Below are 12,665 nucleotides of genomic sequence, written 5' to 3'. Positions count from 1 at the left end.
AAGTAGTGTTCTGAAGCTTTGCACAGCAGAGCTACCTGCGATCCCACCTACCAGGAATGCTGAGACAGGAGGCTCCTGAGTTCAAGGATAGAGTGGGCCACTCAGCAAGATGCCACATTAGATAAAAATAAATAGGGAGTTCTAGATTGCCAGATGATGGCTCTGTGAATGGGCCAACAGGTTTTTGCTTCCACTTTTGGAAATAAATGATTACTGAAAACTGTGAGGTGTCTACCACTTGTGCTGTGCTGATACAGGGTGCTTCTGGTGTGTGTGTGCCTGCAACAGAGGAGGCCCCAGGGTCATGTCTGCCTTGATTGATAACAAGCCACAATGTAATGAGAGGTCCTTTATGTTGTTCCACACAAGGGTTGAAAAGGTGGAGGGGCTACAAGCACAAGCCCTGTATCCTTGGAGAGCCAAAAAAGACAACCATTTAAATTTTAACAAAAATGATGTCATCACCGTCCTGGAACAGCAAGGACATGTGGTGGTTTGGAGAAGTTCAAGGTCAGAAGGGTTGGTTCCCCAAGTCTTACGTGAAACTCATTTCAGGGCCCCATAAGGAAATCTACAAGGTATTTTGTGTTTATCTGCTTCTATTTGATGAAAAAAAATATTAGGCATTAAAAATTGTTTGCATCAGTTAGGATTCATGGATGGGAATTGCAGAATTATTTTTTCTGGATCTTTTAACTGCAAAAGAGTATATGAAGTATAAAAAGGGAGCCTCTTACAGATGGGTCATTTTTTTTTCCTCTCATGGAAGCCTGTACATCCTGGTTTTCATTGAATTATGCAAGAAATAATTCTACTCTGAGACCTGGAACAGTCACACAGTGGTTGGAGAAGTGACTTTAAGCTTTATACTCAGTACTGTGCCAGACACATGTGAATACTTAGAAAGTCCAGAGCATCTGGGGAAATAATTGGAAGAATGAATTATCATTTTCACATCTGTGAATAGTATGGAACCTGCAAGGTTATTACTTATTCTAACCATATAGGTGTTTTAAAACAAATGATGAGCTTTAAGAAGGTAAAAACAGAATTATCCCAAGAGCCCCTGCCAGTCATGCTTTGGAGTAAACCAATACACAGTCGCATGTCCAGCATGGCAGTGTGCTGCTGAGCAGTGATATGAGCGCAGAGCCCTGCGGGCCTCGCACCTCTGGAGCGTGAAACCTTAGTTAAGTACGGTTGCTTCACCCGTGGCTTGTTCACAGTACTAAAAGAGAGATATCAGTGTCATTTGTACTGTTTTCTCTTGTGATAAGAAAATAATTTTTTCTTCCCTTCTTTCAGCATGGATTCTGGTTCTTCAGAGAGTCCTGCTAGTCCTGAAGAGAGTAGCTTCACCAGCTGCTAAGCCGACCATTTCAGGAGAAGGTGAGGAGCAAATTGTAGGTTCTTTAGGAGAGACGAGGATAGTACACTCTACAGACAGTGAGTGGGAAGCAAGATGGGTTTCATCTTTAAATAGGCTATGTTAATTCATCATTCTATAAACTGTGAGGTAAAATGAATCTTCAGTTCTTTACAAAATCAGAGTACTTTATGGAGGCTGTCAAAATACTATTGGAGATGTTGATCATCAAAATTGAATTATGGAGCTGGGGATGTAGCTCAGTGATTGAGTGGCTAGCATGTGTGAGACCCTGGATTCATTCCCCAGTACTACATAAACAAAGCAAAACAAAAAAAACCCTAAATTTTCTAATTCTATTTGACCATGAGCCCTTTGACTTTTGATAGAAGCCCATTCAACAAGTTCACCAAGCCAGTTCACCAAGGATCGAATCTCTGAGCACCTCTGTGGCTAAATCCCCTAATGTAGTCTCATCTATATACAGGCATAAGTATTTTGCCTTGCAAAATACTACATATTCCAGTAAAGCTCTCATAGTAACATGAGTGTCATAGGAACCTCTTTGGCCAAAACAGAAGCTCAGTTTTCCATGTTCTTATATAAATAACCCAAACCAGATTATTTAGGCCTAAAAAATTCATTTTGAGTATTTGTTACACAAATAATTCTTTCCTGGTCTCTTGTTTCATGATATAAGCCTAGATATTATATATATGCCGGTCACTAGTAGGAGGTAATATATTAAAGTTTTAAAATGAAAAAAACTTACATAATTCAGACCCTACTGGTAAAAATCACACTTTTTTCACGTTAGTACAATCATTATAGAACTAATTGAAAAGTCCTAACTGAGTTAAACTTCCCCTGTAGAAGTCTGAGCAGGTTTTGCAGTTAACAGATGTCATAACCTACCAGTTATGCAGTATTTTTCAGTGGGTTCCTGGAATAAATTATGTAATAGTGTGCTGTAATACAATTGTTGCATTCCTAGAAATTTTACCTAATGAAAAATACAATTATGTTAATAATAATTGATGGAGACAGCAAACATTAAGTTTTGATGGTAGTTCAGAGTCACCATAATGGCATTTCTTTCTCATTCTTTTTTTTTTCTGTGGTGGTGCTGGGGCTTGAACCCTGGGCCTTGTGCGTGCTAAACAAGCATTCTACCACTGAGCTACATCCCCTGCCCCCCAGCATTTCTTTCTCAATAGGAATTTCAAAGTAATTTTTAAAAAATGTGTGGGTATAACTATTAAGCTCATCATCACCTCCCCCCAAAATTCAAGATTTTATGACACCCAGTTTTTGTTACTAACATGACAATTACCAGCATAGTTCTCTTTATACCCTCTCATCATCTTAATGACTTTTGTTTTAGTCCACTATTAGAAGGCAAAAAAGCACATTTAAGCACAGCATGTTTAAAAAAAGAGAAAAACTAATGTTTGTAATCAGCATAGTAAAAAGGAAATTTTGACCCCTTCCCTCCAAAACTTCAGTGTGCTACATCCAGTCAGGTCTCTGTGGGGGCTGGAGTTTGTATGCTGGCTCTTCTTGTTGTAACCCTATGATTTTGGTCACACCCTAACTTCCTCATCTGTGAATTGTCCATAATAACCACATAATAACCATTCCTTGAGGTAGAAAGTTAAAAGTGTAAAAAGTATAAAACTTTTAGAACAAAACTTTTATTCCATTTTTGCTTCATTTCCTTGATTGCTGCCAGAGCCACTCAAGACAGTGAGCCTCCTTATCTGATAGGTGTGGAGGAATGTTTGTTTTTTTTTTTTGAAACATGTACAGAAGCCTCAACACCGGAGTTCTCAATAAATAGTTCTCAGATGAATCACACTTTTTCTTAAAGTCAAGCAAGAGAATGGAGGTAAATTCTGATCTTACTTGAGCATTTAGTTTGAAATGAGTAAGATATTAGAAATGTTAGGAAAGATTGCAGACATTGTGAAGGGAGGGTTTGTGGGAGGGCATCAGAAATTTTGAGAAAGGTATGGATGGATATTCATGAACCTCTTGTTAATGCTGCACTGAATGTCTTCCGATTTAAAGTAAACTGTAAATAAACCAGACTAAATAGATTATCTACTTGGGTAGCTCTAAAATAGTAGCTTGAGACTGGCCTGTACCCTCTGTTAGATGTCTCATGAAAGCAGGTGACTGAGGAGGACCTCGCCCTCTCATATCTGCCATGGTGTCTCCAGGGCTCACTCTCATTGTGCAACAGTCTCACAGATCCCTGGTGCAAGGCAGGGCACCTGAAGCCTCTGTCTTTTCAGCCCTTTTTCATCTTGAACTGCAGTAAAGCTTAGCCACAGGTCATGTTTCTAAAGTTTCCTAAGCATTCTGAAAGTTACATCAAAATTCCGATGCATTTTAAAGACAGTGACTTCAGTTGAAGATTCACTGAAAAAGTGTGGATTGCCCAGGATACTCTCTGAAGTGGCCAGCAGGAAACTAAAGAATAGGAACAGGGAGCAAGATGACGGGGGAAATCAGAACATTGAGAAATCAGGAAAATGAGTATCAGTGACAAGAGAATGCCCCTAATTAAAATATGCAAACTAAAATTTGCTTGTGTGGGAAGTGACTTTCCCCTTTTTAACTGTGGAGATTTGTGTTACCAGCACTGGAGGGCCAAGACAAGAGTCCTCTGTTTCCCCGGGACGTTTGGATGACCCTGAGTCTGCAGTGGGCTTTAGCACTCTCCCCAGCAGTCACCCCCAGCCTCTGCACAGGGCTCAGATCACCCTCAAAGCTGAAGAAGGCCCCTGATTGCGCTCTCAGGGAGGCCCACCCACATTGGCACAAGTGTTAAGGGGTTTTGTGTTTTGTGTGTGTTTTAGTTTTCTTTAGTCCCTTCCTCAGAGGCTCTTTTAAATGACCAATAGAGGTCTCCATACTAAACCTCTGCCTGTTAGTCAATGTTAGACTCATTTAAGAAATATCTGAAATTCTCTTGAGAAGTATATATTATCTGTTATAAAATGTTTGGGGGTAAATGACAGTTTTTCTATTTTTAAAAAAATATACAAAGAGGGCTAGAATAAGATGGAGAAAAAGTGGAAGTAGGAAATATATGTATCTTTCTATAAAATCTTTTCTGCTAGTCTAGGATTTGTGTCTAGTCTCTGAGAGAATGATTTGGTTCTAAGTCTTAAAGAATCAGTTAAAAGCAATGCAGAGTTCTATTTATAAATAAAGAAAAAAATTGCTTTTTGGAATGCACACCCTTCAAATTCAAGACACTAAAGAACATTATTTTTTAATTTTGAGACTAAATTATGTTAATAAGAATGTAATAAAAAGAAAAAAAAAGTTGTCATTTAACTTGTTGAGAAAGACTGTTATTTTCCATGATTGAGTAGACCTCACTCTTATCATCAGTCTGCTATCTGTGTATACACTTGGATGACAAGTAGATGCCCATTTTTAACTAAGTAATGTGTATTTTTTATTTTATATTCTAACAGCTTCCTGCCGTCTTTGTGTATGGTACAATAGAAAGAACATAAGAAAAACCGTGTCTTATTTAATTTACATAAAGATTTACTCTAAAAATTTTCTAAAATTGCGTTAGCACCCTCAAAACAGAAATACAGTTATTTGCACCTCAAAAGAGTGCACATAAATGCATCTGACCCTGTAGATACCCAGTAAATGTTAGTTGAAACTGGATCCAACTGAATCATTAAAAAATAAAATGATGATCCTATGTCCTAGATCATTTTTGTATTCAGTGTGTGTAGACATGCAGTTGGTTTTTGTTCCTGTGGCTGGGTCTTCACAGGAATTGTCTCCTTGTCTGCAGTTACTGAATTCTTAAATGCAGTTGGGGAATTTGGAGCCCAGGGGTATTCTGCAGCTCTGTGTTTTTATCTGTGACTAGCCTTTCTCTTGAATGGATCTTATCCTAATTTCCTGATACATAACTTGCTTTTGCAAAGCTGTCTGGGATTTCTTTAAACAATCAAGCTCTCTCCGTATCTCAATATTTCTCCCCACCAGAATTTATTGCCATGTACACTTACGAGAGTTCTGAGCAAGGAGATTTAACCTTTCAGCAAGGGGATGTGATTTTGGTTACCAAGAAAGATGGTGACTGGTGGACGGGAACAGTGGGCGACAAGTCCGGAGTCTTCCCTTCTAACTATGTGAGGCTTAAAGATTCAGAGGTAAACCCACATTAACTGTTTCCTCTCCCTTTCTGTGTGGTGGTTCTCTTTGTGGGGAGTCATGATGTTTGACAGTGGAACATTCTTTTTGGTTTTACTAAACTCTAGAATGTGACAGTAACTACAGTGTGACCTGCAGCTGTCTGACCTTTGCATTTGATGCTGTGGGGTAAACATTAGCTTCCCACAAGCAAAACTCCTGGGGCTAAGTGGAGGCTCTGGTGAGGGGGCTGCTCAGCATCAGGGGGATAATGCTCAGTGTTAATCTCTATTCCTGTGTGTAACTGACATGATTTGGAGTGAACTGTTTTGGTTGTTCTTCATGGTTATTAATTTTTAGATATCCCACAGCATTATTTGACTATGTAAACTAGTGTTCTGGTGACATTTGGCCCCTGAATATTGGGTAGTAGGAAGTTTCTTAAATTATGTTTTTTGTCTGTATAATAGAAAGACACATTATCTAAGAGGTTGGTGCACTCTTGGGATACCATTATCCTTACGAATTGGAAATGACTGTCATTGTTGTTAAATGGAACTATAAAAATGTGATTGCATACAATGTGTTCTCAAAGTAGTACAGGTTTAATGAAGGGGGGGTGGTACCACAAAGTATAAGAACCTGTCACATAGTGGCCAAGTTCAAGTTAGTGGAGAGTTCCAGGGTCTAAATGTAGTCATTTAACAGATCCACCTAAGTATAACAAGAGGAATCGACTCCCCCACCCCTAGTCGTCAGTGCACAGTTATTTTCTTTTTCTCTTCATACCTCCAGGCACTGAGAGAGAAGGCAGGCAGGGAACCTGCAGAGGCTGCTCTCTCGGGTGTAAGAGAGTGGACGAAGCTGTTGTTCTATCTCTTTCAGATGCCCGGAGAGGGTGACTATGGGTTCCTCCACAGGCCCCTGCACTCCCAGTGGCTCTGTGGGCAGCTGGGTCTGCCGACTTGATCACGTAGTTGTGCCATTGGCCTTTCCACCTTCCTACAGTTGCCAGGAATGGTTTTATGTGCTTGAGTTTGGTAGTTTTTGGTTTTGGGTTTTTTAAGGGGTGTCATTGTATTTTGTGTCTTTCTTACTATAGTCCTGAGAGCAGCTTGCTGAAATTCCCTTGGATGGATTTGTATTAGTCTGCCCGCCCTTAGAGAATTTGGCAAAAGGCTGGAAGAAAATAATTTTCCCCTATTAGACAGCTGGCCTGTTGAACCCCATAGATCAAGAGAGGGAGAATTAAATCCTTCTTCAGGCCAGCAAAGTGGTTCCAATAAGAATCACTCAGATGATATTTCAGAGGGCTGCAGGAAATGCTAGATTTCCATGAAAACTCTTAAAGTGACATTACCTTTTGGATAAGTTAAAATACAAAAGCAATTTTGGTTTGCATTTGAATTTGACTTTATTAACTTTATTTAGACTTTGCCCAAGTTCTATTTGTATAAGGAGTTAATGCATATTTAAATAACATAATAAAAAAATCTGGGTTAATACTCAAAAATATACAAAGCCATTACTTGTATTTTATTTTTTAATAAATTAGTTTTCTATTCACAAAACCTTGTGAAGTCAGTACATTTTTTTAGAAAGCAATTCTTTTTAAAGGTAAGCTGTTATGTTTTCTTAACCATATTCATAAACTCTTAGCTACAGAAGTGGCAGTACTAAAGATTTTTAAACAAATGTTTAGCTCTAGTGTTCAGTAATGGGGGGAGGGACTAAAAAGTTACCTCTTCTCTCCTCCTGAGATACAAAGTTCAGTGTGCAAGCAGAGCATCCTAATAAACCTAAAGGCCAGACACAGCTTCAGACTGAACCTGTGGACCTGGGGAGGGGTTGTCTTTTCCTGGTACCCTTCTGGGGCACGTGGCCTAGGAGCACTTTTCAACAGGTACAGTCAGGAGAACCTGGCCTCCTGAACGCACCCAGCCTAGGATGCTGGGTGTATTTCTCAGAAAGAATGCAATGGAGCTCCTTGAGCTCTGTGGTTGGGTATTGCTAATTGCTTTCTTTTTACAGAATATAGGAAGTGTGGTCTCAGCCTGTATGGGGGAAGTAACTAGCCACGCGGAATCTTGTTTCATTGTTATTCTATTATTTAATATGCAGCCCAGAAAAATAGCAGTACAGAGTGATAGTGTGTAGTTGTGGTTGTTAATTCAAGGAAGCATAATCAGAGTAAAAATTTAACCCAAACTTTTCCTGGTAAATTGTTATCAAATTTCGGTGACCAAGATACAAAGGGTAATGATAAGTTGTATTCCTGATAGATAAATTCTTTATAGTAATAGTTTATTAAGCATTCTGCTTTATCTTAATTGGAATGCTTAATTTACTGCGAGATAGGGACTTGAGGGTGAACGTGGATTGAAACTGAAGCACTGTGTCACAGCAGATTGCCTTCTGGCCCCTCTCTCGGCCGTCATGGTCTCTGTTGCCGACTTAGCTGGTTTAAAGCCCCAGGAGCATCCGTGAGAGGACTTCACCTCAAGTGCTTCTGGAACACTTATCGTGGGGAGAAACGTGGTCTGCTTCTGTGGGTTGTGCTTCCTCACGGACGGAGAAGTGCCAGTGTTCAGACAGTGCGAAACTGGGAGAAAGGACGGTGGTAGGGCAGCGCTCCCCCGCCCCCTTGTTGCTATAAAGAGGTGAATGGAATGGGGGAAAGGAAAGATTCCATCATCGCTATGCTGTTTTAGTTCTTTAAAAAGGAACCTGGAGCAAACGTAGCAAAAGCAAACGTAGCAAAATACAAGTATTTTAATGTATTAAATACGGATGGTAGGCTCATAGTCTCTGAACTTCTTGTGTGTGAAATATTTCCTAATTAACCATTTGAAAACAGCACCAGCTGAGTGTGTGGGGCTAGTCTCCGGGCACAGGGCCTCCTGTTGGATTTTCCCTGGTGTGAGATGTGGCCGCGCCACTCTTGGCCCATACCTGACCCCTCTGGGGTTTATAGTGCCACACACTTTGCTCTTTTCTTCTCTTGAGAGTAAAAGCTACACATTTTAAGGTACTTCTTCTGTCCCATGTATTCCTGATGCACACGCTTCTGTCAGGTGAAACAGTGCTTTCCTTGGAAAGCAAAGGGGCACGTGGGGCTCAAATGGGTTCGTTTCATTAATCGTGTTCTGAGTTATATGATCAGTACTCCTCAGCGTGCAAATGAGACCTTTTGCTCTGTTTTAAGGGCTCTGGAACTGCTGGAAAAACAGGGAATTTAGGAAAAAAACCTGGTAAGTTATGCACCCTAATGCTTATGTTTTATTGTTATGAATATAATTGATAGCTGCTTCCAATCTTTGTTCATTAAGACCAGCAGCCTAAAGTGAAGACAAATAAATTTTTTATGAGAGTGATTGGAATAGGCCCTTTCCTTGGACTCCATTAATAATATATCCATGGTTATAAAGTTTGTTACTTCACACAGGGGGAGTAGGCATGTCACCAGACAGAACATTCTCTTGGGTTATGAAAAAGTAACTCAGGCAAGGTGGTGGGAAATTGCCAGGCACAGAACTGTAAAATTGGAGATCCACTGCTTTTTAGTCATCTTCTTGTTAGGCTCTGGAAGCCCTTTTTCTTTTCTGATAGCACATTAAATCCAGGACATAAAGATCAAAGAAATAGCAAATATTTTCAGATTGTAGGTCCTGTTAATTTAGAAGCCATTGGGTGGTTTTCCTCAGGTAGACATTGAAGGTACAAAGTTATAGTCATACCTCTGTGTTCAGTTTTAGTTTATTTAAACAAAATCACATGTTCTAAAAATAGTAGCATGAAGGAGAGCAGAAGAAAGCAATGTGAAATAACATGGTTTGTGTGTCCCGTCTTCCTGGTCTAAGTTATTTGTGCTTTTTTGTCATCATATCCTTGGGAAATTATAGGTTGAAACAGTCATTGTTGTGCTGAGGAATTTGTGTGTCTGTCTGCTGCTCACATCAGATGGGCTTACTCAGCCAGGAAAGGGTGCATTTCAGGGTGCCTAGGCTTCTAGTCAGACTCAGATATTGAGCCATCTGACCAATCTCTGCTTAATTGTGATTCTTCTTTCTTCATATTCAGTGTTTGTTATCCAAAGGGTGCAGGTGTTTCATACATGATGCCCAGGTGAACTTAACTTCACACTGAAACTAGCAGACTGCTCAGGGACACGAGAGGCAGCAGAGAATGTCAGGGTAGATCGCTGACTCATATGCCAGGTCCTTTGAGGAGCAGAAACATCTGTTGCCAGGTAGGATAGTAACTGGGGCTTTCTCCAGACTGAAAACTTCTGGAGTGGAGAGCTTATCTTTGGCAGGAGAGTCCTCGTCCCTGTGTAGTCTCTGGGCAAGAGCTCTCAGGCAGAGCCAAGCTGTCTGAAGCTGGCTCTGGGCTTTCTGGCTTCCCTGAGCTCTCTGAAGCATCTGGCAGGCCAGGGCTATCCCATGACATGCTGGTGCTCCTGTCGCGGTGGCCCACCTTGGATTGCAGGCAGGGCAGACAGGGTGGTGGGGCTGGCGGAAGTGTTGCGGTCCTCTTCCTTCCCAGAGTTAGTGGAAAAGAGGGAGATCCTGTCAGAGTAGGGGGCGCTTGCCTCCTATCTTTCCATCTTTTTCTACTTTATTTCTTTTTCCTTCTTTCCTTCCTTTCTCTCTGTCCTGTCCTTTCAGGAACCATTGTGATGGAGAGTGAGAGTAGAGGAATAGAGTGGTTTTTTCTGTTTTCCTTCTAGAAGTTCAGGAAATCCTGGCTGCAAATGTGCCAGAATTCATCAGAGCAGACATCTGTCCTTTTGTGCTCGACCTTGGTGCCAGCAGAAATGTGCTCTTCTGTGCCTGGTCTGGTCCTGCTGGAATTTTTTCTGTGAGATTCCTAATATTCAGAAAATGTACAGAACTGTTTATATTTTTTCTCTGTGCAGAATTATTGTTTTTGCATAAAATTCCCTTCCTAAAAACAGGTTACTCCTTTAACTTGACATAAAAAGAAGCTAACATGCATTGCCGTGATTCATACCAGTTCAGGGATCACCCCCAAAATATGAGCCATAAGGAAAATATCTTGGTGGGAGGGAGAGTCTGAACGCCACAATATGGAAATGAGTTGCTACCAGGCTCCTGATGGTTTTTGAGGAAAATAGAATTTCTCTTTCCATATTACTTGGCAGAGCAAACACTTCTCTTGAGTTGCTCTGTTCACTGAGCACTGGTGGGCAGGGTGGGTGAATGAGTCCCAACTCTTGGTCCCAGGCAGCTGGGAAGCTAAGGAGGGGCTGTGGGCAGGCGTGGGCTTTGTGGCAGGAACGGTAAGTTCTGAGACAGTGCGGGAGTCGCAGAGGATCAGCTAGGCCCTTGACTACCACTTTGCCCTGTAGCTGGGGAAGGGCCTGGTGCTGTAGAAAACCAGCCCCACATGCTGGTTTTGATGATGTCGATCCAAGACTCTGGGAGGTGGCTGCATCTTTAGTGTTTCCATCTCCTGACTCTTAACATTGTGCTGCAATGTTTGATATTGTTTTTCAGAAATTGCTCAAGTTATTGCTTCATATACTGCCACCGGTCCTGAGCAGCTTACCCTGGCCCCTGGTCAGCTGATTTTGATTCGGAAAAAGAACCCAGGTGGATGGTGGGAAGGAGAGCTGCAAGTTAGTTTTTTTCCTATTTTTTTAAAATTCTAGTTTGTTTGAATATGCCAAAAATGGTGGGGGCGCGGGGACAACGGCAGTATTTTATGCAGAGTACAAAGAACCCATCACTGCCTAAATCTTGCATTTGAATAGTGAGAAATACCACTGTATCTGAGTGTTTGGTTCCTAAGCTTCAGACAGTCAGTAGCTATCTCTGAATTCTGAAAGCTAGGTATTCATTTCAAATTCATTCTTTCAGGCCAGCGCCCCACCCACCTAATAATTCCAGCAACTCAAGAGGCTGAGGCAAGGAGGATCTCAAGTTCAAAACCATCCTCAGCAACTTAGCAAGACTTTGTCTGAAAACAAAACACAAAAGAAGCTGGGGATGTGACTCAGTGGTTAAGTGCCCCTGGGTTCAACCCCTGGTACCAAAAATAAATCGAGTCCCCGTCCCCCTGACCTTGTGGAAATAACAAACGAACCCAAAAATAAATCAAGAAGTAAAATTCATCCATTCAGTTCCCAAGTTCAGATCACCCGAGATTCACTGTTGGGACAGTGAGGAGTCGTAGGATGGTGGATGCCTAGGTAGAGCCTCAACCATCCTTGAGGTCCTGGTATCCTGAAGTGGAGCATCTCGTCAGTGGTGTCAGGAAGCCCGTTGCAGTGGCAGATTCCTTTTTATGCAAAGCTGCATCTGTACATCATTGTTGTTGTTATTAATTTTGCCATTCCCGGAATCTCATTTGAGTATCATTTCCAGAGGAAAAAGTAGTTTTAAAAGTGTTACTCTAGGGGCTAGGGTTGTAGCTCAGTGGTAGAGCACCTGCCTAGCATGCGTGAGGCACTGGGCTCAGTTCTCAGCACCACATATAAATAAATAAATGAAATAAAGGTCCATAACAACTAAAAAAGGCGGGAGGTGCTGTCATATCAGCATGGTAAAGATTAATAGAATCATCATTAGATCCCAAACCTAAGGGGAACTTTTTAGTAAGGATGAAAATTGCTTATGGTCTTCAAGTGGCTCCCACAGAGAGACCACATATAATTTGCAAGGGAAAGCACAGTAATTATATCATTGAAAACTAAGATACCACTCTGACCAAGTGATCAAAATGACCTTCACCAGTGAGGACAAATGGGCAGTGCTACCTGAAAAAGATAGTGTCACATATTATTGTAACTAGAAATGCATTAACTGAGTCTAATCATGTGGAAGCATTAAATAATCTTAGAATAAGGGATGTCCAGTTAAGGGAGCAGGGAAAGACTGTTTTCTTCAAAGACATCAGCACAGGAAACCCATAGAAAGGAGATAAAAGAAATGTGACCACTGATGGCAATATCTGACTCTGGACTTGTTCCCATTTGAGACAAAAACATGCTAAAGGATATTATTGGGATAATGGACAGAACTGGGATACAGACAGCAGATTAGGTAAAATTTTCTTTTTGGTACCAGGGATGAAACCCAGGGCACTGTACCACTGAGCTATA

At 41.1% G+C, this 12,665-nt stretch overlaps 1 protein-coding gene and 1 long non-coding RNA gene across 2 annotated transcripts in view; both read left to right on the top strand.

Annotated features, from left to right (window-relative positions):
- The window catches only part of ITSN1 (intersectin 1), a 224,682-nt gene that overhangs the window by 156,613 nt on the left and 55,404 nt on the right, over positions 1-12,665 (top strand).
- On the top strand, positions 4-11,151 carry LOC306638181. The gene is made up of 4 exons (XR_013757402.1): positions 4-578; positions 1,306-1,389; positions 8,745-8,790; positions 11,059-11,151. It is a non-coding gene; the product is annotated as an uncharacterized lncRNA (long non-coding RNA).

The sequence above is a fragment of the Sciurus vulgaris genome, assembly GCF_902686455.1.
Source record: "Sciurus vulgaris genome assembly, chromosome: 10".
NCBI classification, from domain to species: Eukaryota; Metazoa; Chordata; class Mammalia; order Rodentia; family Sciuridae; genus Sciurus; species Sciurus vulgaris.
The sequence above is the reverse complement of the archived record's forward strand: the minus strand, read 5'-3'. Positions and strand labels throughout refer to the sequence as shown.